The 23,905-nt window shown below is 47.7% G+C and overlaps 1 pseudogene; it reads right to left on the reverse strand.

The window, feature by feature from the left end:
• The window catches only part of LOC135568923 (CCR4-NOT transcription complex subunit 4-like), a 57,771-nt pseudogene that overhangs the window by 2,824 nt on the left and 31,042 nt on the right, over nt 1-23,905 (reverse strand).

Consider the following 23,905-nt stretch of genomic DNA (forward strand, 5'->3'; position numbering starts at 1 on the left):
AACACTACTATAGACCAGGACCCTATATAGAACACTACTATAGACCAGGGCCCTATATAGAACACTACTATAGACCAGGGCCCTACAAAGAACACCACTATAGACCAGGGCCCTATATAGAACACCACTATAGACCAGGGCCCTATATAGAACACCTATAGACCAGGGCCCTATAGACCAGGGCCCTATATAGAACACCACTATAGACCAGGGCTCTACATAGAACACTACTATAGACCAGGGCCCAACATAGAACACTACTATAGACCAGGGCCCCTATATAGAACACTACTATAGACCAGGGCCCTATATAGAACACTACTATAGACCAGGGCCCTATATAGAACACTACTATAGACCAGGGCCCTATATAGAACACTACTATAGACCAGGGCCCTATATAGAACACTACTATAGACCAGGGCCCTATATAGAACACTACTATAGACCAGGGCCCTACAAAGAACACTACTATAGACCAGGGCCCTACATAGAACACTACTATAGACCAGGGCTCTACATAGAACACTACTATAGACCAGGGCCCTACATAGAACACTACTATAGACCAGGGCCCTATATAGAACACTACTATAGACCAGGGCCCTATATAGAACACTACTATAGACCAGGGCCCTATATAGAACACTACTATAGACCAGGGCCCTATATAGAACACTACTATAGACCAGGGCCCTATATAGAACACTACTATAGACCAGGGCCCTATATAGAGAACACTACTATAGACCAGGGCCCTATATAGAACACTACTATAGACCAGGGCCCTATATAGAACACTACTATAGACCAGGGCCCTATATAGAACACTATAGACCAGGGCCCTATAGAACACAGACCAGGCCCTATATAGAACTACTATAGACCAGGGCCCTATAGAACACTAGACCAGGGCCCTATATAGAACACTACTATAGACCAGGGCCCTATATAGAACACTACTATAGACCAGGGCCCTATATAGAAGACCAGGACACACTACTATAGACCAGGGAACCCTATAGACCAGGGCCCTAGAACACTACTATAGACCAGGGCCCTATATAGAACACCACTATAGACCAGGGCCCTATATAGAACACCACTATAGACCAGGGTCCTATAGGGTGCCAGAACACCACGGATTGATAGACCAGGAAGAAAATTGATTGGATGGGACCCTATATAGAACACTACCCTGTTTTACTAGACCAGGGCTCTATAAGAGAACAGCCCTAGAACAATCGACTTCCCATATTATTTTACTGATAGACCAGGGCCCTATGGTAGAACATACTATAGACCAGGGAAAATATATTTGGAGAACACTACTATAGGTCCAGGGCCCATATGGAGAGGGAGGGGGAACACTACTATATGACCAGGGGGCCACTTCTACAGGGGTGAAGAGAACAGCCCTATTGACAATCCTATCTGAGCAGACAGACATAGGAGGTTTGGATAGGAAGGAGGGAGGGAACAGTAGGTTTGGATGGAAGGAAGGAGGGAACAGTATCTGAGACCAGGAGGGAGGGAACAGTATCTGACAGTAGGGAGGTTTGGATGGGAAGGAGGGGAGGGAGGGAACACTACTATCTGACCAGGGGGAGGGAACAGTCTGACAGAGGAGAATGGAAGGAAGGAGGGAGGGAAACAGTGACAGACGGGGTTTGGATGGAAGGAGGGAGGGAGGGAACAGTATCTGACAGTAGGGAGGTTTGGATGGAAGGAGGAGGGAGGGAACAGTATCTGACAGTGGGAGGTTTGGATGGAAGGAGGGGAGGGAGGGAACAGTATTGACTTTTGGATGGAAGGAAGGAGGGAGGGAACAGTTGATGATTTGCCCAGTATCTGACAGTAGGGAGGTTTGAAAGGAAGGAGGGAGGGAACGTATCATCTTTGGAAAGGAAGAAACAGTATCTGACAGTAGGGAGGTTTGGATGGAAGGACCCAGTATCTGACAGAGGGGAGTTTGGCAGTATCTGACAGTGGGGAGGTTTGGATGGAAGGAGGGAGGGAACAGTATCTGACAGTGGGGAGGTTTGGAAGGAAGGAGGGAGGGAACAGTATCTGACAGTGGGGAGGTTTTGGAAGGAGGGAGGGAGGAACAGTATCTGTCATTGGGAGGTTTGGATGGAAGGAGGGAGGGAGGGAACATTGTTTTTGGATGGAAGGAAGGAAGGAAGGAGGGGAGGGAACAGGCTGTTTGGATGGAAGGAAGGAGGGAGGGAACAGTATCTGACAGTAGGGAGGTTTGAATGGAGAACAGGGAACAGTATCTGACAGTATTGGACAGTATCTGACAGTTTTGGATGGAAGGAGGGAGGGAACCCAGTGGGGAGGTTTGGATGGAAGGAGGGAGGGAGGGAACAGTTTACTGGGGAGGTTTACCAGTATCTGACAGGGATGGAAGGAAGGAACAGTTGATGGAAGGAAGGAGGGTGGGGAACAGACTGACAGTAGGGAGGTTTGGATGGAAGGGAAGGAGGGAACAGTAGACAGTGGGGAGGTTTGATGGAAGGAAGGAGGGAGGAGGGAACAGTTCTGACAGTAGGAGGTTTGGATGGAAGGAAGGAAGGAGGGAACAGTATCTGACACAGTCTGACAGTAAGGTTTGGATGGACAGTTCTGACTGAGGTAATGGAAGGAAGGAGGGAAGGAGGGAACAGTCTGACAGTAGGGAGGTTTGGAAGGAAGGAGGAGGGAGGGAACAGTATCTGCACAGTGGTAGGGAATGGAAGGAGGGAGGGAGGGGAACAGTATCTGACAGTAGGGAGGTTTGGATGGAAGGAAGGAGGGAAGGAGGGAACAGTATCTGACAGTAGGGAGGTTTGGATGGAAGGAAGGAGGGAACAGTATCTGACAGTGGGGAGGTTTGGATGGAAGGAAGGAGGGAGGGAGGGAACAGTATCTGACAGTAGGGAGGTTTGGATGGAAGGAAGGAAGGAGGGAACAGTATCTGACAGTGGGGAGGTTTGGATGGAAGGAGGGAGGGAGGGAACAGTATCTGACAGTAGGGAGGTTTGGATGGAAGGAAGGAGGGAGGGAACAGTATCTGACAGTAGGGAGGTTTGGATGGGGAGGAGGAAGGAGGGAACAGTTTGGAGGGAGGTTTGGATGGAAGGAAGGAGGGAGGGAACAGTATCTGACAGTAGGGAGGTTTGGATGGAAGGAAGGAGGAGGGGGGAATGGAAGGAAGGAAGGAGGAACAGTATCTGACAGTAGGGAGTATCTGACAGTGGATGGAAGGAAGGAGGGAGGGGAACAGGGAGGGGATGGAAGGAGGGAGGGGAGGGAACAGTATCTGACAGTAGGAGGTTTGGATGGAAGGAAGGAGGGAGGGAACAGTATCTGACAGTAGGGATGGTTTGGATGGAAAGGAGGGAGGGAGGGAACAGTATCTGACAGTAGGGAGGTTTGGATGGAAGGAAGGAAGGAAGGAGGGAACAGTATCTGACAGTAGGGAGGAAGGAAGGAAGGGGAGGGAACAGTTCTGACAGTATGGAGGTTTGGAGGAAGGAGGGAGGGAACAGTATCTGACAGTAGGGAGGTTTGGACAGTATCTGACAGTGGGGAGGAAGGAAGGAGGGAGGGAACAGTATCTGACAGTAGGGAGGAAGGAAGGAGGGAACAGTTCTGACAGTAGGGAGGTTTGGAAGGAAGGAGGGAGGGAAACAGTATCTGACAGTAGGTTTGGAGGAAGGAAGGAAGGAGGAACAGTTTGGAAGGAAGGAAGGAGGGGGAAACAGTATCTGACAGTAGGGAGGTTTGGAAAGGAAGGAGGGAACAGTATCTGACAGTAGGGAGGTTTGGATGGAAGGAGAGGAGGGAACAGTATCTGACAGTAGGGAGGTTTGGATGGAAGGAGGGAGGGAACAGTATCTGACAGTGGGGAGGTTTGGATGGAAGGAAGGAGGGAACAGTATCTGACAGTAGGGAGGTTTGGATGGAAGGAGGGAGAGAGGGAGGGAACAGTATCTGACAGTGGGGAGGTTTGGATGGAAGGAAGGAGGGAGGGAACAGTATCTGACAGTGGGGAGGTTTGGATGGATGGAAGGAGGGAACAGTATCTGACAGTAGGGAGGTTTGGATGGAAGGAAGGAGGGAACAGTATCTGACAGTGGGGAGGTTTGGATGGAAGGAAGGAGGGAACAGTATCTGACAGTAGGGAGGTTTGGATGGAAGGAAGGAGGGAACAGTATCTGACAGTAGGGAGGTTTGGATGGATGGAAGGAGGGAGGGAACAGTATCTGTCAGTGGATGGAAGGAGAGAGACAGAGGGATGTATAGCATAAGGAACAACACACCTGGTCTCCCCATGCAGCCCAGCTGGATGTGTAGCATAATGTAATGCCATAAGGAACAGACAGGAAGTCCAGCTGGATGTGTAGCATAATGTAATGCCATAAGGAAATTATCTTTGTGTTCTATCGTTTGTACCGACTCTGAACTCTAAATAGAAATTAACAACAGATGTAAAATGGTACATTTCCCTTCTTTTCCGTCTCTCACAGTCTCTCACAGTCTCTCACATATTATGGATACATACATATTATGACACAGCAATATACTGGGATTACGTGTCCGAATACATTTAATCCCAGATTACATGTAGACTAGTGGTTGTTTCTGACAAAACCCAAATCCTGGGCCTACATCTGCCAAGCAAGCCCTGGCTTGACTATCTCTGCCCTGCCCAAAACACGACATACAGGGCATTCGACAAGTATTCAGACCCCTTGACTTTTTCACACATTTTGTTATGTTACAGCCTTATTCTAAAATGGATTAAATTTTTAAAAATTCTCATCAATCTACACACAATACCCCATACTGACATCACAATATCCCATAATGACATCACAATATCCCATACTGACATCACAATATCCCATACTGACATCACAATACCCCATAATGACATCACAATACCCCATAATGACATCACAATACCCCATAATGACATCACAATATCCCATACTGACATCACAATACCCCATAATGACATCACAATACCCATCATACCCCATGACATCACAATATCCCCTGACATCACAATACCCCATAATGACATCACAATATCCCATACTGACATCACAATACCCCATAATGACATCACAATATCCCATACATCACAATACCCCATAATGACATCACAATATCCCATACTGACATCACCCCCATAATGACATCACAATATCCCATACTGACACCCCATAATGACATCACAATATCCCATACTGACACCCCCCATAATGACATCACAATATCCCATACTGACACCCCCCATAATGACATCACGACACCCCATAATGACACCCCATAATGACATCACGACACCCCATAATGACATCACACCCCATAATGACATCCGACACCCCATAATGACATCACGACACCCCATAGCATCCGACACCCCATAATGACAAAGCGAACAGGATTTATTCTTTTTTTCTTTCAAATTAATAAAATAAAAAAATTAAAAAATACTTATTTGCATAAGGATTCAGACCCTTTGCTATGAGACTTGAAATTGAGTTCAGGTGCATCCTGTTTCCATTGATCATCCTTGAGATGTTTTTCAACTTGATTGGAGTCCACCTGTGGTAAATTCAATTGACCGGCCAAACTGAGCAATCAGGGGAGAAGGGCATTGGTCAGGGAGGTGACCAAGAACCCGATGGTCACTCTGACAGAGCTCCAGAGTTCCTCTGTGGAAAAAGAGAAAACCACCTCTGCAGCACTTCACCAATCAGGCCTTTATGGTAGAGTGGCCAGACGGAAGCCACTCCCCAGTAAAAAGCACATGACTGCCCACTTAGACTTTGCCAAAAGGCACCTAAAGAACTCTTGACCATGAGAAACAAGACTGTCTGAGAATAGCCACCAAATGGCAACACACCACATGCTTCTTATATAGCATTTAGGCTACTAAATTGTTTACCAAAATGTGAATCCAATGAAATAACTTATCAAAAAGACAAAACACACTAAGAAATCTCCTCCATATCTATACTGCACAACATTAGAGAGAGGAGAGAGACAGAGGAAGGAGGAGACAGGAGACGGGTGAGGAGGGAGGAGACGTTGTTGTACATATTTCACAAAAAGTTAATGAGGCTTTATCCTCATCCAGACAGGCCATCTCAGGGAACCAGACAGGCCATCTCAGGGAACCAGACAGGCCATCTCAGGGAACCAGACAGGCCATCTCAGGGAACCAGAGAGCCAGACAGGCCATCGCAGGGAACCAGAGAGCCAGACTGGCCATCTCAGGGAACCAGAGAGCCAGACAGGCCATCTCAGGGAACCAGAGAGCCAGACAGGCCATCTCAGGGAACCAGAGAGCCAGACAGGCCATCTCAGGGAACCAGAGAGCCAGACAGGCCATCTCAGGGAACCAGAGAGCCAGACAGGCCATCTCAGGGAACCAGAGAGCCAGACAGGCCATCTCAGGGAACCAGAGAGCCAGACAGGCCATCTCAGGGAACCAGAGAGCCAGACAGGCCATCTCAGGGAACCAGAGAGCCAGACAGGCCATCTCAGGGAACCAGAGAGCCAGACAGGCCATCTCAGGGAACCAGAGAGCCAGACAGGCCATCTCAGGGAACCAGAGAGCCAGACAGGCCATCTCAGGGACCCAGAGAGCCAGACAGGCCATCTCAGGGAACCAGAGAGCCAGAGAGGCCATCAGACAGGCCACCAGACAGGCCATCCGACAGGCCAGCTCAGGGAACCAGAGAGCCAGACAGGCCATCAGACAGGCCATCAGACAGGCCAGCTCAGGGAACCAGAGAGCCAGACAGGCCAGCTCAGGGAACCAGAGAGCCAGACAGGCCATCAGACAGGCCATCAGACAGGCCAGCTCAGGGAACCAGAGAGCCAGACAGGCCATCAGACAGGCCATCAGACAGGCCACCAGACAGGCCACCAGACAGGCCACCAGACAGGCCAGCTCAGGGAACCAGAGAGCCAGACAGGCCATCAGACAGGCCAGCTCAGGTAACCAGACAGGCCATCAGACAGGCCACCAGACAGGCCACCAGACAGGCCACCAGACAGGCCACCAGACAGGCCATCAGACAGGCCACCAGACAGGCCATCAGACAGGCCATCAGACAGGCCATCAGACAGGCCATCAGACAGGCCATCAGACAGGCCAGCTCGGGAACCAGAGAGCCAGACAGGCCAGCTCAGGGAACCAGAGAGCCAGACAGGCCATCAGACAGGCCATCAGACAGGCCAGCTCAGGGAACCAGAGAGCCAGACAGGCCAGCTCAGGCAAAACTAGGCAGACATCATCCTAGAGAAGAACGCCAAGAAGGTGTCATTGAACTCTCTGTCTGCAGCAAACACAACACAGAGGAGAGAGAGAGAACTGACCCTTAGAAACATTAATCTAACTGAATCATAATGCTGTTGTAAGATGGGCTGGGGGATTTGCGGAGTTGGGAGGGAGGGTAGTAGTAATGTCTGCCAAAAAGCTCAGTGGCTCGCTGTGAACTATGACTTGATAGTCAGAGCACACGCAACATACAACACCGCACACAACAACGAGAGGCTGTCAGTTTAAAAGCACCTGCTTTCAAAATGGAGACCGTTGGAGGGATGGAGGATGGGCTGTACAGTTGTCTGCAGTGCACAATGATCTAGATTCATCTCAGTGTCTGGATGTGGTATATTCACCTCAGTGTCTGGATGTGGTATATTCACCTCAGTGTCTGGATGTGGTATATTCACCTCAGTGTCTGGATGTGGTATATTCACCTCAGTGTCTGGATGTGGTATATTCACCTCAGTGTCTGGATGTGGTATATTCACCTCAGTGTCTGTCTGGATATTCACCTCAGTGTCTGGATGTGGTATTCAGTGTCTGGATGTGGTATATTCTCAGTGTCTGGATGTGGTATATTCACCTCAGTGTCTGGATGTGGTATATTCACCTCAGTGTCTGGATGTGGTATATTCACCTCAGTGTCTGGATGTGGTATATTCACCTCAGTGTCTGGATGTGGTATATTCACCTCAGTGTCTGGATGTGGTATATTCATCTCAGTGTCTGGATGTGGTATATTCATCTCAGTGTCTGGATGTGGTATATTCACCTCAGTGTCTGGATGTGGTATATTCACCTCAGTGTCTGGATGTGGTATATTCACCTCAGTGTCTGGATGTGGTATATTCACCTCAGTGTCTGGATGTGGTATATTCATCTCAGTGTCTGGATGTGGTATATTCACCTCAGTGTCTGGATGTGGTATATTCACCTCAGTGTCTGGATGTGGTATATATTCACCTCAGTGTCTGGATGTGGTATATTCACCTCAGTGTCTGGATGTGTGTATATTCATCCTCAGTGTCTGGATGTGGTATATTCATCTCAGTGTCTGGATGTGGTATATTCATCTCAGTGTCTGGATGTGGTATATTCACCTCAGTGTCTGGATGTGGTATATTCACCTCAGTGTCTGGATGTGGTATATTCACCTCAGTGTCTGGATGTGGTATATTCATCTCAGTGTGGTATATTCACCTCAGTGTGGTATATTCACCTCAGTGTGGTATATTCACCTCAGTCTGGTATATTCACCTCAGTGTCTGGATGTGGTATATTCATCTCAGTGTCTGGATGTGGTATATTCACCTCAGTGTCTGGATGTGGTATATTCACCTCAGTGTCTGGATGTGGTATATTCATCTCAGTGTCTGGATATATATTCACCTCAGTGTCTGGATGTGGTATATTCACCTCAGTGTCTGGATGTGGTATATTCACCTCAGTGTCTGGATGTGGTATATTCACCTCAGTGTCTGGATGTATATTCATCATCTCAGTGTCTGGATGTGGTATATTCACCTCAGTGTCTGGATGTGGTATATTCACCTCAGTGTCTGGATGTGGTATATTCACCTCAGTGTGGTATATTCACCTCAGTGTCTGGATGTGGTATATTCACCTCAGTGTCTGGATGTGGTATATTCACCTCAGTGTCTGGATGTGGTATATTCATCTCAGTGTCTGGATGTGGTATATTCACCTCAGTGTCTGGATGTGGTATATTCACCTCAGTGTCTGGATGTGGTATATTCACCTCAGTGTCTGGATGTGGTATATTCACCTCAGTGTCTGGATGTGGTATATTCACCTCAGTGTGGTATATTCACCTCAGTGTCTGGATGTGGTATATTCACCTCAGTGTCTGGATGTGGTATATTCACCTCAGTGTCTGGATGTGGTATATTCACCTCAGTGTCTGGATGTGGTATATTCAGTGTCTGGATGTGGTATATTCACCTCAGTGTCTGGATGTGGTATATTCACCTCAGTGTCTGGATGTGGTATATTCACCTGTCTGGATGTGTATATTCACCTCAGTGTCTGGATGTGGTATATTCACCTCAGTGTCTGGATGTATATTCACCTCAGTGTCTGGATGTGGTATATTCACCTCAGTGTCTGGATGTATATTCACCTCAGTGTGGTATATTCACCTCAGTGTCTGGATGTGGTATATTCACCTCAGTGTCTGGATGTGGTATATTCACCTCAGTGTCTGGATGTGGTATATTCATCTCAGTGTCTGGATGTGGTATATTCATCTCAGTGTGGTATATTCACCTCAGTGTCTGGATGTGGTATATTCACCTCAGTGTCTGGATGTGGTATATTCACCTCAGTGTCTGGATGTGGTATATTCACCTCAGTGTCTGGATGTGGTATATTCACCTCAGTGTCTGGATGTGGTATATTCACCTCAGTGTCTGGATGTGGTATATTCACCTCAGTGTCTGGATGTGGTATATTCACCTCAGTGTCTGGATGTGGTATATTCACCTCAGTGTCTGGATGTGGTATATTCATCTCAGTGTGGTATATTCACCTCAGTGTCTGGATGTGGTATATTCACCTCAGTGTCTGGATGTGGTATATTCACCTCAGTGTGGTATATTCATCTCAGTGTGGTATATTCATCTCAGTGTGGTATATTCATCTCAGTGTCTGGATGTGGTATATTCACCTCAGTGTCTGGATGTGGTATATTCACCTCAGTGTCTGGATGTGGTATATTCACCTCAGTGTCTGGATGTGGTATATTCACCTCAGTGTCTGGATGTGGTATATTCACCTCAGTGTCTGGATGTGGTATATTCACCTCAGTGTCTGGATGTGGTATATTCACCTCAGTGTCTGGATGTGGTATATTCATCTCAGTGTCTGGATGTGGTATATTCATCTCAGTGTGGTATATTCACCTCAGTGTCTGGATGTGGTATATTCACCTCAGTGTCTGGATGTGGTATATTCACCTCAGTGTCTGGATGTGGTATATTCACCTCAGTGTCTGGATGTCTGGTATATTCACCTCAGTGTCTGGATGTGGTATATTCACCTCAGTGTCTGGATGTGGTATATTCACCTCAGTGTCTGGATGTGGTATATTCACCTCAGTGTCTGGATGTGGTATATTCACCTCAGTGTCTGGATGTGGTATATTCATCTCAGTGTCTGGATGTGGTATATTCATCTCAGTGTCTGGATGTGGTATATTCACCTCAGTGTCTGGATGTGGTATATTCACCTCAGTGTCTGGATGTGGTATATTCACCTCAGTGTCTGGATGTGGTATATTCACCTCAGTGTCTGGATGTGGTATATTCACCTCAGTGTCTGGATGTGGTATATTCACCTCAGTGTCTGGATGTGGTATATTCACCTCAGTGTCTGGATGTGGTATATTCACCTCAGTGTCTGGATGTGGTATATTCACCTCAGTGTCTGGATGTGGTATATTCACCTCAGTGTCTGGATGTGGTATATTCATCTCAGTGTCTGGATGTGGTATATTCACCTCAGTGTCTGGATGTGGTATATTCATCTCAGTGTCTGGATGTGGTATATTCATCTCAGTGTCTGGATGTGGTATATTCATCTCAGTGTGGTATATTCATCTCAGTGTCTGGATGTGGTATATTCACCTCAGTGTGGTATATTCATCTCAGTGTCTGGATGTGGTATATTCATCTCAGTGTCTGGATGTGGTATATTCACCTCAGTGTCTGGATGTGGTATATTCATCTCAGTGTCTGGATGTGGTATATTCACCTCAGTGTCTGGATGTGGTATATTCACCTCAGTGTCTGGATGTGGTATATTCACCTCAGTGTCTGGATGTGGTATATTCACCTCAGTGTCTGGATGTGGTATATTCACCTCAGTGTCTGGATGTGGTATATTCATCTCAGTGTCTGGATGTGGTATATTCACCTCAGTGTCTGGATGTGGTATATTCATCTCAGTGTCTGGATGTGGTATATTCATCTCAGTGTCTGGATGTGGTATATTCATCTCAGTGTGGTATATTCATCTCAGTGTCTGGATGTGGTATATTCACCTCAGTGTGGTATATTCATCTCAGTGTCTGGATGTGGTATATTCATCTCAGTGTCTGGATGTGGTATATTCACCTCAGTGTCTGGATGTGGTATATTCACCTCAGTGTCTGGATGTGGTATATTCACCTCAGTGTCTGGATGTGGTATATTCACCTCAGTGTGGTATATTCACCTCAGTGTCTGGATGTGGTATATTCACCTCAGTGTCTGGATGTGGTATATTCATCTCAGTGTGGTATATTCACCTCAGTGTCTGGATGTGGTATATTCACCTCAGTGTCTGGATGTGGTATATTCATCTCAGTGTCTGGATGTGGTATATTCATCTCAGTGTCTGGATGTGGTATATTCACCTCAGTGTCTGGATGTGGTATATTCACCTCAGTGTCTGGATGTGGTATATTCACCTCAGTGTCTGGATGTGGTATATTCATCTCAGTGTCTGGATGTGGTATATTCATCTCAGTGTCTGGATGTGGTATATTCACCTCAGTGTCTGGATGTGGTATATTCACCTCAGTGTCTGGATGTGGTATATTCACCTCAGTGTCTGGATGTGGTATATTCATCTCAGTGTCTGGATGTGGTATATTCACCTCAGTGTCTGGATGTGGTATATTCATCTCAGTGTGGTATATTCATCTCAGTGTCTGGATGTGGTATATTCACCTCAGTGTCTGGATGTGGTATATTCACCTCAGTGTCTGGATGTGGTATATTCATCTCAGTGTGGTATATTCACCTCAGTGTCTGGATGTGGTATATTCACCTCAGTGTGGTATATTCATCTCAGTGTCTGGATGTGGTATATTCACCTCAGTGTCTGGATGTGGTATATTCACCTCAGTGTCTGGATGTGGTATATTCATCTCAGTGTGGTATATTCACCTCAGTGTCTGGATGTGGTATATTCACCTCAGTGTCTGGATGTGGTATATTCACCTCAGTGTCTGGATGTGGTATATTCACCTCAGTGTCTGGATGTGGTATATTCACCTCAGTGTGGTATATTCACCTCAGTGTCTGGATGTGGTATATTCACCTCAGTGTCTGGATGTGGTATATTCATCTCAGTGTGGTATATTCACCTCAGTGTCTGGATGTGGTATATTCACCTCAGTGTCTGGATGTGGTATATTCATCTCAGTGTCTGGATGTGGTATATTCATCTCAGTGTCTGGATGTGGTATATTCACCTCAGTGTCTGGATGTGGTATATTCACCTCAGTGTCTGGATGTGGTATATTCACCTCAGTGTCTGGATGTGGTATATTCATCTCAGTGTCTGGATGTGGTATATTCATCTCAGTGTCTGGATGTGGTATATTCACCTCAGTGTCTGGATGTGGTATATTCATCTCAGTGTGGTATATTCATCTCAGTGTCTGGATGTGGTATATTCACCTCAGTGTCTGGATGTGGTATATTCACCTCAGTGTCTGGATGTGGTATATTCATCTCAGTGTGGTATATTCACCTCAGTGTCTGGATGTGGTATATTCACCTCAGTGTGGTATATTCATCTCAGTGTCTGGATGTGGTATATTCACCTCAGTGTCTGGATGTGGTATATTCACCTCAGTGTCTGGATGTGGTATATTCATCTCAGTGTGGTATATTCACCTCAGTGTCTGGATGTGGTATATTCACCTCAGTGTCTGGATGTGGTATATTCACCTCAGTGTCTGGATGTGGTATATTCACCTCAGTGTCTGGATGTGGTATATTCACCTCAGTGTCTGGATGTGGTATATTCACCTGGCCCACCTCTGGGTGCCTGTCGCTCAGATTCACCTGGCCCACCTTGAAGTGCCTGTCGCGCAGAGCACATGGCCCACCTTGAAGTGCCTGTCACGCAGAGCACATGGCCCACCTTGAAGTGCCTGTCACGCAGAGCACATGGCCCACCTTGAAGTGCCTGTCGCTCAGAGCACATGGCCCACCTTGAAGTGCCTGTCGCTCAGAGCACATGGCCCACCTTGAAGTGCCTGTCGCTCAGAGCACATGGCCCACCTTGAAGTGCCTGTCGCTCAGAGCACATGGCCCACCTTGAAGTGCCTGTCACGCAGAGTACATGGCCCACCTTGAAGTGCCTGTCACGCAGAGCACATGGCCCACCTTGAAGTGCCTGTCACGCAGAGCACATGGCCCACCTTGAAGTGCCTGTCACGCAGAGCACATGGCCCACCTTGAAGTGCCTGTCACGCAGAGCACATGGCCCACCTTGAAGTGCCTGTCACGCAGAGCACATGGCCCACCTTGAAGTGCCTGTCACGCAGAACACATGGCCCACCTTGAAGTGCCTGTCACGCAGAGCACATGGCCCACCTTGAAGTGCCTGTCACGCAGAGCACATGGCCCACCTTGAAGTGCCTGTCACGCAGAGCACATGGCCCACCTTGAAGTGCCTGTCACGCAGAGCACATGGCCCACCTTGAAGTGCCTGTCACGCAGAGCACATGGCCCACCTTGAAGTGCCTGTCACGCAGAGCACATGGCCCACCTTGAAGTGCCTGTCACGCAGAGCACATGGCCCACCTTGAAGTGCCTGTCACGCAGAGCACATGGCCCACCTTGAATCTCAGTAGAAGGGGTCAGCATTTTGACCATCATCTTCACTGTTTAAAACCTGGGTGTTTTATATTTTACAAAGCATGTCTTACCTTGTTTCCTAGCCACAATATGACCATATAAATAAAGCATGATCATTACACAGGTGCACCTTATGCTGGGGGACAATAAAAGGCCACTAAAATATGCAGTGTGCTGTATGGTATACACTCTGGGTGTTTCTGAGTCAGTGTAGGGAAGAGTGTCCTATATGGGATACACTCTGGGTGTTTGAGTCAGTGTAGGGAAGAGTGTCCTATATGGGATACACTCTGGGTGTTTGAGTCGGTGTGTCGTGTCCTATATGGGATACACTCTGGGTGTTTGAGTCGGTGTGTCGTGTCCTATATGGGATACACTCTGGGTGTTTGAGTCGGTGTGTCGTGTCCTATATGGGATACACTCTGGGTGTTTGAGTCGGTGTGTCGTGTCCTATATGGGATACACTCTGGGTGTTTGAGTCGGTGTGTCGTGTCCTGACCAAAAACACACTTTTAGGTTTAGACCTCAATCTTGTCTCCCATCTCTCCATCAGTGGAGGGAGAGAGAAGTCAGGGAAGGAGGGAGGGTGCTTGGCCTCAGTCTCCCTGACTGATGTATTTGGGAGGAGAGGAAAGGAGGGGAGCAGAGGGAAGAGGAGAAGGGGAGAGGAGGAGATCGGAAGGGAGGAGAGTGGAGAAGGGGAGAGGAGAGGAGGAGATCGGAAGGGAGGAGAGTGGAGAAGGGGAGAGGTGAGGAGATCGGAAGGGAGGAGAGTGGAGAAGGGGAGAGGAGGAGGAGATCGGAAGGGAGGAGAGTGGAGAAGGGGAGAGGAGAGGAGCGGAGGAGAGCAGAGGGAAGAGGAGAAGGGGAGAGGAGGAGATCGGAAGGGAGGAGAGTGGAGAAGGGGAGAGGAGAGGAGAGATCGGAATGGAGGAGAGTGGAGAAGGGGAGAGGAGAGGAGCGGAGGAGAGCAGAGGGAAGAGGAGAAGATCGGAAGGGAGGAGAGTGGATAAGGGGAGAGGAGATCGGAAGGGAGGAGAGTGGAGAAGGGGAGAGGAGCGGAGGAGAGCCGAGGGAAGAGGAGAAGATCGGAAGGGAGGAGAGTGGAGAAGGGGAGAGGAGAAGGGGAGAGGAGAAGGGGAGAGGAGATCGGAAGGGAGGAGAGTAAAGAAGGGGAGAGGAGCAGGGGAGAGGAGCAGGGGAGAGGAGCAGGGGAGAGGAGCAGGGGAGAGGAGCGGAGGAGAGCCGAGGAGGGGAGGAGGTGCTGAGGTAAACGGAAAAGCGAAGAGGAGCCCGACACTCACTTGTCAGCCTCACAGGATGAATGACCCAGAACCAGGGCTGACCACAAACGGCCTGGTCACAAGTTGTTCTACACTATATAGGGAACAAGTGCTATTTGAGATACAGCCCCAGGCTCAGTTTGGGGGGGGGGGGGTTGAACTGGCCAATGACAGTTGACATTGTTTTCTGGGCAGCCATCCAGAGAGCAGAGGTGGGTCAGCAACAGCCAAAACAAACAGCTGATGGACGAATGAGGAGCGAGAGTGGAGGTGGCTCTGATAAACGTGTTTGTTTCTGTTCTTCACACAGGGAAGAGGATGTTCAGGTCAGAGGCCAATGGTCTGATTCCTATACTGGTCAGACAGATCTGACTCGTCCTGGGAGGATTACGTGGTCGGTCAGTCAGAGAGAAAGATGGATTGTAAAAAATGGTTTGCAGTCAATGTCGGAGCTCAACTACCTAACCATTTAGATTCTTTGATCAATTTGCTATATATTATTATTATTATTATTATTATAATTATATAATTATTATTCTACATTATTTCAAAGCTATGTAGCCAAACAGTGATGCAAAATCTGTACATATGACCCTGGAATTAACATCCTATGACATCTTCTATACTGTTGGCTGACTGGGTGAGTCTGTTCTGATGGTCATTCCAGCCACGACACTACACTACACTAGGGTAATCATGTGCTGCCACCCAGTGGTTCTCTCGCTCATGTATTACCCTATTACTTACCCACAATGCAATGCAATTCAATGACCTCATGGGATTGTTTGTGGACAAAAAAAAACACACAAAAAAAGAGAGCTGCAGGGTTGGGTTTTTTCCCCAGTCATAACTACCACTGGCAGCGTTCCATGTCTCCATTATAAACAGGGACAGCTGTTCCCAGTCATAACTACCACTGGCAGCGTTCCATGTCTCCATTATAAACAGGGACAGCTGTTCCCAGTCATAACTACCACTGGCAGCGTTCCATGTCTCCATTATAAACAGGGACAGCTGTTCCCAGTCATAACTACCACTGGCAGCGTTCCATGTCTCCATTATAAACAGGGACAGCTGTTCCCAGTCATAACTACCACTGGCAGCGTTCCATGTCTCCATTATAAACAGGGACAGCTGTTCCCAGTCATAACTACCACTGGCAGCGTTCCATGTCTCCATTATAAACAGGGACAGCTGTTCCCAGTCATAACTACCACTGGCAGCGTTCCATGTCTCCATTATAAACAGGGACAGCTGTTCCCAGTCATAACTACCACTGGCAGCGTTCCATGTCTCCATTATAAACAGGGACAGCTGTTCCCAGTCATAACTACCACTGGCAGCGTTCCATGTCTCCATTATAAACAGGGACAGCTGTTCCCAGTCATAACTACCACTGGCAGCGTTCCATGTCTCCATTATAAACAGGGACAGCTGTTCCCAGTCATAACTACCACTGGCAGCGTTCCATGTCTCCATTATAAACAGGGACAGCTGTTCCCAGTCATAACTACCACTGGCAGCGTTCCATGTCTCCATTATAAACAGGGACAGCTGTTCCCAGTCATAACTACCACTGGCAGCGTTCCATGTCTCCATTATAAACAGGGACAGCTGTTCCCAGTCATAACTACCACTGGCAGCGTTCCATGTCTCCATTATAAACAGGGACAGCTGTTCCCAGTCATAACTACCACTGGCAGCGTTCCATGTCTCCATTATAAACAGGGACAGCTGTTCCCAGTCATAACTACCACTGGCAGCGTTCCATGTCTCCATTATAAACAGGGACAGCTGTTCCCAGTCATAACTACCACTGGCAGCGTTCCATGTCTCCATTATAAACAGGGACAGCTGTTCCCAGTCATAACTACCACTGGCAGCGTTCCATGTCTCCATTATAAACAGGGACAGCTGTTCCCAGTCATAACTACCACTGGCAGCGTTCCATGTCTCCATTATAAACAGGGACAGCTGTTCCCAGTCATAACTACCACTGGCAGCGTTCCATGTCTCCATTATAAACAGGGACAGCTGTTCCCAGTCATAACTACCACTGGCAGCGTTCCATGTCTCCATTATAAACAGGGACAGCTGTTCCCAGTCATAACTACCACTGGCAGCGTTCCATGTCTCCATTATAAACAGGGACAGCTGTTCCCAGTCATAATACCACTGGCAGCGTTCCATGTCTCCATTATAAACAGGGACAGCTGTTATCATAACTACCACTGGCAGCGTTCCATGTCTCCATTATAAACAGGGACAGCTGTTCCCAGTCATAACTACCACTGGCAGCGTTCCATGTCTCCATTATAAACAGGGACAGCTGTTCCCAGTCATAACTACCACTGGCAGCTTCCATGTCTCCATTATAAACAGGGACAGCTGTTCCCAGTCATAACTACCACTGGCAGCGTTCCATTCCATTCTCCATTAAAACGGTGGATTTGACAGCTGTTCCCAGTCATAACTACCACTGGCAGCGTTCCATGTCTCCATTATAAACAGGGACAGCTGTTCCCAGTCAGTACCACTGGCGCGTTCCATGTCTCCATTATAAACAGGGACAGCTGTTCCCAGTCATAACTTGTGGCAGCGTTCCATGTCTCCATTATAAACAGGGACAGCTGTTCCCAGTCATAACTACCACTGGCAGCGTTCCATGTCTCCATTATAAACAGGGACAGCTGTTCCCAGTCATAACTACCACTGGCAGCGTTCCATGTCTCCATTATAAACAGGGACAGCTGTTCCCAGTCATAACTACCACTGGCAGCGTTCCATGTCTCCATTATAAACAGGGACAGCTGTTCCCAGTCATAACTACCACTGGCAGCGTTCCATGTCTCCATTATAAACAGGGACAGCTGTTCCCAGTCATAACTACCACTGGCAGCGTTCCATGTCTCCATTATAAACAGGGACAGCTGTTCCCAGTCATAACTACCACTGGCAGCGTTCCATGTCTCCATTATAAACAGGGACAGCTGTTCCCAGTCATAACTACCACTGGCAGCGTTCCATGTCTCCATTATAAACAGGGACAGCTGTTCCCAGTCATAACTACCACTGGCAGCGTTCCATGTCTCCATTATAAACAGGGACAGCTGTTCCCAGTCATAACTACCACTGGCAGCGTTCCATGTCTCCATTATAAACAGGGACAGCTGTTCCCAGTCATAACTACCACTGGCAGCGTTCCATGTCTCCATTATCAGGGACAGCTGTTCCCAGTCATAACTACCACTGGCAGCGTTCCATGTCTCCATTATAAACAGGGACAGCTGTTCCCAGTCATAACTACCACTGGCAGCGTTCCATGTCTCCATTATAAACAGGGACAGCTGTTCCCAGTCATAACTACCACTGGCAGCGTTCCATGTCTCCATTATAAACAGGGACAGCTGTTCCCAGTCATAACTACCACTGGCAGCGTTCCATGTCTCCATTATAAACAGGGACAGCTTCCCAGTCATAACTACCACTGGCTCTGTATATAAACAGGGACAGCTGTTCCCAGTCATAACTACCACTGGCAGCGTTCCATGTCTCCATTATAAACAGGGACAGCTGTTCCCAGTCATAACTACCACTGGCAGCGTTCCATGTCTCCATTATAAACAGGGACAGCTGTTCCCAGTCATAACTACCACTGGCAGCGTTCCATGTCTCCATTATAAACAGGGACAGCTGTTCCCTTTCTCCACTTACCCATCCATGTCTCCATTATAAACAGGGACAGCTGTTCCCAGTCATAACTACCACTGGCAGCTTCCTTTCCATTATAAACAGGGACAGCTGTTCCCAGTCATAACTACCACTGGCAGCGTTCCATGTCTCCATTATAAACAGGGACAGCTGTTCCCAGTCATAACTACCACTGGCAGCGTTCCATGTCTCCATTATAAACAGGGACAGCTGTTCCCAGTCATAACTACCACTGGCAGCTTCCATGTCTCCATTATAAACTGGGACAGCTGTTCCCAGTCATAACTACCACTGGCAGCGTTCTGTCTCCATTATAAACCAGCTGTTCCCAGTCTAACTACCACTGGCAGCCCATGTCTCCATTATAAACAGGGACAGCTGTTCCCAGTCATAACTCCACTGGCAGCGTTCCATGTCTCCATTATAAACAGGGACAGCTGTTCCCAGTCATAACTACCACTGGCAGCGTTCCATGTCTCCATTATAAACACCTGTTCCCCATAACTACCAAGGCAGCTCCATGTCTCCATTATAAACAGGGACAGCTGTTCCCAGTCATAACTACCACTGGCTGCGTTCCATCCCATTATAAACAGGGACAGCTGTTCCCAGTCATAACTACCACTGGCAGCGTTCCATGTCTCCATTATAAACAGGGACAGCTTGTTCCCAGTCCATAACTACCACTACCACAGCGCTTCCATGTCTCCATTATAAACAGGGACAGCTGTTCCCAGTCATAACTACCACTGGCAGCGTTCCATGTCTCCATTATAAACAGGGACAGCTGTTCCCAGTCTAACTCCACTGGCAGCGTTCCATGTCTCCATTATAAACAGGGACAGCTGTTCCCAGTCATAACTACCACTGGCAGCGTTCCATTCTCCATTATAAACAGGGACAGCTGTTCTCCAAACTATCTCTGGCAGCGTTCTGTCTCCATTATAAACAGGGACCTGTTCCCAGTCATAACTACCACTGGCCCTTTCTGTCATCCATTATAAACAGGGACAGCTGTTCCCAGTCATAACTACCACTGGCAGCGTTCCATGTCTCCATTATAAACAGGGACAGCTGTTCCCAGTCATAACTACCACTGGCATTCCATGTCTCCATTATAAACAGGGACAGCTGTTCCCAGCCATAGTCATAACTACCCTGCACTGGCAGCTGTTCCATCATCCTCTACCATTTTCCTCCTCTGTCTCCATTATAAACAGGGACAGCTGTTCCAGTCATAACTACCACTGGCAGCGTTCCATGTCTCCATTATAAACAGGGACAGCTGTTCCCAGTCATAACTACCACTGGCAGCTTCCATGTCTCCATTATAAACAGGGACAGCTGTTCCCAGTCATAACTACCACTGGCAGCGTTCCATGTCTCCATTATAAACAGGGACAGCTGTTCCCAGTCATAACTACCACTGGCAGCGTTCCATGTCTCCATTATAAACCAGCTGTTCCCAGTCATAACTACCACTGGCAGCTTCCATGTCTCCATTATAAACAGGGACAGCTGTTCCCAGTCATAACTACCATTTTGAAAACAGGGACAGCTGTTCCCAGTCATAACTACCACTGGCAGCGTTCCATGTCTCCATTATAAACAGGGACAGCTGTTCCCAGTCATAACTACCACTGGCAGCGTTCCATGTCTCCATTATAAACAGGGACAGCTGTTCCCAGTCATAACTACCACTGGACAGCGTTCCATGTCTCCATTATAAACAGGGACAGCTGTTCCCAGTCATAACTACCACTGGCAGCGTTCCATGTCTCCATTATAAACAGGGACAGCTGTTCCCAGTCATAACTACCACTCAGCGTTCCATGTCTCCATTATAAACAGGGACCTGTTCCCATCATAACTACCACTGGCAGCTTCCATGTCTCCATTATAAACAGGGACAGCTGTTCCCAGTCATAACTACCACTGGCAGCGTTCCATGTCTCCATTATAAACAGGGACAGCTGTTCCCAGTCTTAACTACCACTGGCAGAGTTCCATGTCTCCATTATAAACAGGGACAGCTGTTCCCAGTCATAACTACCACTCAGCGATGTCAACAACTAAACAGGGACCTGTTCCCAGTCATAACTACCACTGGCTCCAAAACTCTTATAAACAGGGACAGCTGTTCCCAGTCATAACTACCACTGGCAGCGTTCCATGTCTCCATTATAAACAGGGACAGCTGTTCCCAGTCATAACTACCACTGGCAGCGTTCATGTCTCCATATAAACAGGGACAGCTGTTCCCAGTCATAACTACCACTGGCAGCGTTCCATGTCTCCATTATAAACAGGGACAGCTGTTCCCAGTCATAACTACCACTGGCAGCGTTCCATGTCTCCATTATAAACAGGGACAGCTGTTCCCTGTCATAACTACCACTGGACCGTTCCATGTCTCCATTATAAACAGGGACAGCTGTTCCCAGTCATAACTACCACTGGCAGCGTTCCATGTCTCCATTATAAACAGGGACAGCTGTTCCCAGTCATAACTACCACTGGCAGCGTTCCATGTCTCCATTATAAACAGGGACAGCTGTTCCCAGTCATAACTACCACTGGCAGCGTTCCATGTCTCCATCATAAACAGGGACAGCTGTTCCCAGTCATAACTACCACTGGTTCCATGTCTCCATTATAAACAGGGACAGCTGTTCCCAGTCATAACTACCACTGGCAGCTTCCATGTCTCCATTATAAACAGGGACAGCTGTTCCCAGTCATAACTACCACTGTCATAACTAAACCACTGGCAGCTTCCATGTCTCCATTATAAACAGGGACAGCTGTTCCCAGTCATAACTACCACTGGCAGCTTTCCATGTCTCCATTATAAACAGGGACAGCTGTTCCCAGTCATAACTACCACTGGCAGCTTCCATGTCTCCATTATAAACAGGGACAGCTGTTCCCAGTCATCTACCACTGGCAGCTGAACCATGTCTCCATTATAAACAGGGACTGCTCTTCCCAGTCATAACTACCACTGGCAGCGTTCCATGTCTCCATTATAAACAGGGACAGCTGTTGAGTCAAACTCCACTGGCAGCGTCCCAGAGTCTCCATATAAACAGGGACAGTGTTCCCAGTCATAACTACCACTGTCGTTCTCAAATAAACAGGGACAGCTGTTCCCAGTCATAACTACCACTGGCAGTTCCATGCTCTCCATTATAAACAGGGACAGCTGTTCCCAGTCATAACTACCACTGGCAGCGTTCCATGTCTCCATTATAAACAGGGACAGCTGTTCCCAGTCATAACTACCACTGGCCTGTGCTCCATTATAAACAGGGACAGCTGTTCCCAGTCATAACTACCACTGGCAGCCCATGTCTCCATTATAAACAGGGACAGCTGTTCCCAGTCATAACTACCACTGGCAGCGTTCCATGTCTCCATTATAAACAGGGACAGCTGTTCCCAGTCATAACTACCACTGGCAGCGTTCCATGTCTCCATTATAAACAGGGACAGCTGTTCCCAGTCATAACTACCACTGGCAGCGTTCCATGTCTCCATTATAAACAGGGACAGCTGTTCCCAGTCATAACTACCACTGGCACCTCCATGTCTCCATTATAAACAGGGACAGGTTCCCAGTCATAACTACCACTGGCAGCGTTCCCATGTCTCCATTATAAACAGGGACAGCTGTTCCCAGTCATAACTACCACTGGCAGCGTTCCATGTCTCCATTATAAACAGGGACAGCTGTTCCCAGTCATAACTACCACTGGCAGCCCATGTCATTATAAACAGGGCTCAGCCCAGTTCAAAACTGTCATAACTACCACTGGCAGCCCATGTCTCCATTATAAACAGGGACAGCTGTTCCCAGTCACGACTACCACTGGCAGCGTTCCATGTCTCCATTATAAACAGGGACAGCTGTTCCCAGGATAACACCACTGGCACCCCACCTCCATTATAAACAGGGATACCTGTTCCCAGGATAACTACCACTGGCAGCTTCTCCATGTCTCCATTATAAACAGGGACCTGATCCCAGTCATAACTACCACTGGCAGTTCCATGTCTGGATGTCAGCTGTTCCCAGTCATAACTACCACTGGCAGCGTTCCATGTCTCCATTATAAACAGGGACAGCTGTTCCCAGTCATAACTACCACTGGCAGCGTAAGTCTCCATTATAAACAGGGACAGCTGTTCCCAGTCATAACTACCACTGGCAATGTCTCCATTATAAACAGGGACAGCTGTTCCCAGTCATAACTACCACTGGCAGCGTTCCATGTCTCCATTATAAACAGGGACAGCTGTTCCCAGTCATAACTACCACTGGCAGCGTTCCATGTCTCCATTATAAACAGGGACAGCTGTTCCCAGTCATAACTACCACTGGCAGCGTTCCATGTCTCCATTATAAACAGGGACAGCTGTTCCCAGTCATAACTACCACTGGCAGCGTTCCATGTCTCCATTATAAACAGGGACAGCTGTTCCCAGTCATAACTACCACTGGCAGCGTTCCATGTCTCCATTATAAACAGGGACAGCTGTTCCCAGTCATAACTACCACTGGCAGCGTTCCATGTCTCCATTATAAACAGGGACAGCTGTTCCCAGTCATAACTACCACTGGCAGCGTTCCATGTGTCCATTATATATATTCTCACCGACTATATTCCATACATTATCCCCAAGTCCTTTTCACTGTGTATATTCCATACATTATCCCCAAGTCATTCTCAATGACTATATTCCATATATTATCCCCAAGTCATTCTCAATGACTGTATTCCATACATTATCCCCAAGTCCTTCTCTGACTATATTCCATACATTATCACCAAGTCATTCTGACTATATTCCATACATTATCCCCAAGTCCTTCTCACTGACTATTTAAATACATTATCCCCAAGTCTTCACTGACGATATTT

The sequence above is a fragment of the Oncorhynchus nerka genome, unplaced genomic scaffold, assembly GCF_034236695.1.
Source record: "Oncorhynchus nerka isolate Pitt River unplaced genomic scaffold, Oner_Uvic_2.0 unplaced_scaffold_1331, whole genome shotgun sequence".
NCBI lineage: Eukaryota > Metazoa > Chordata > Actinopteri > Salmoniformes > Salmonidae > Oncorhynchus > Oncorhynchus nerka.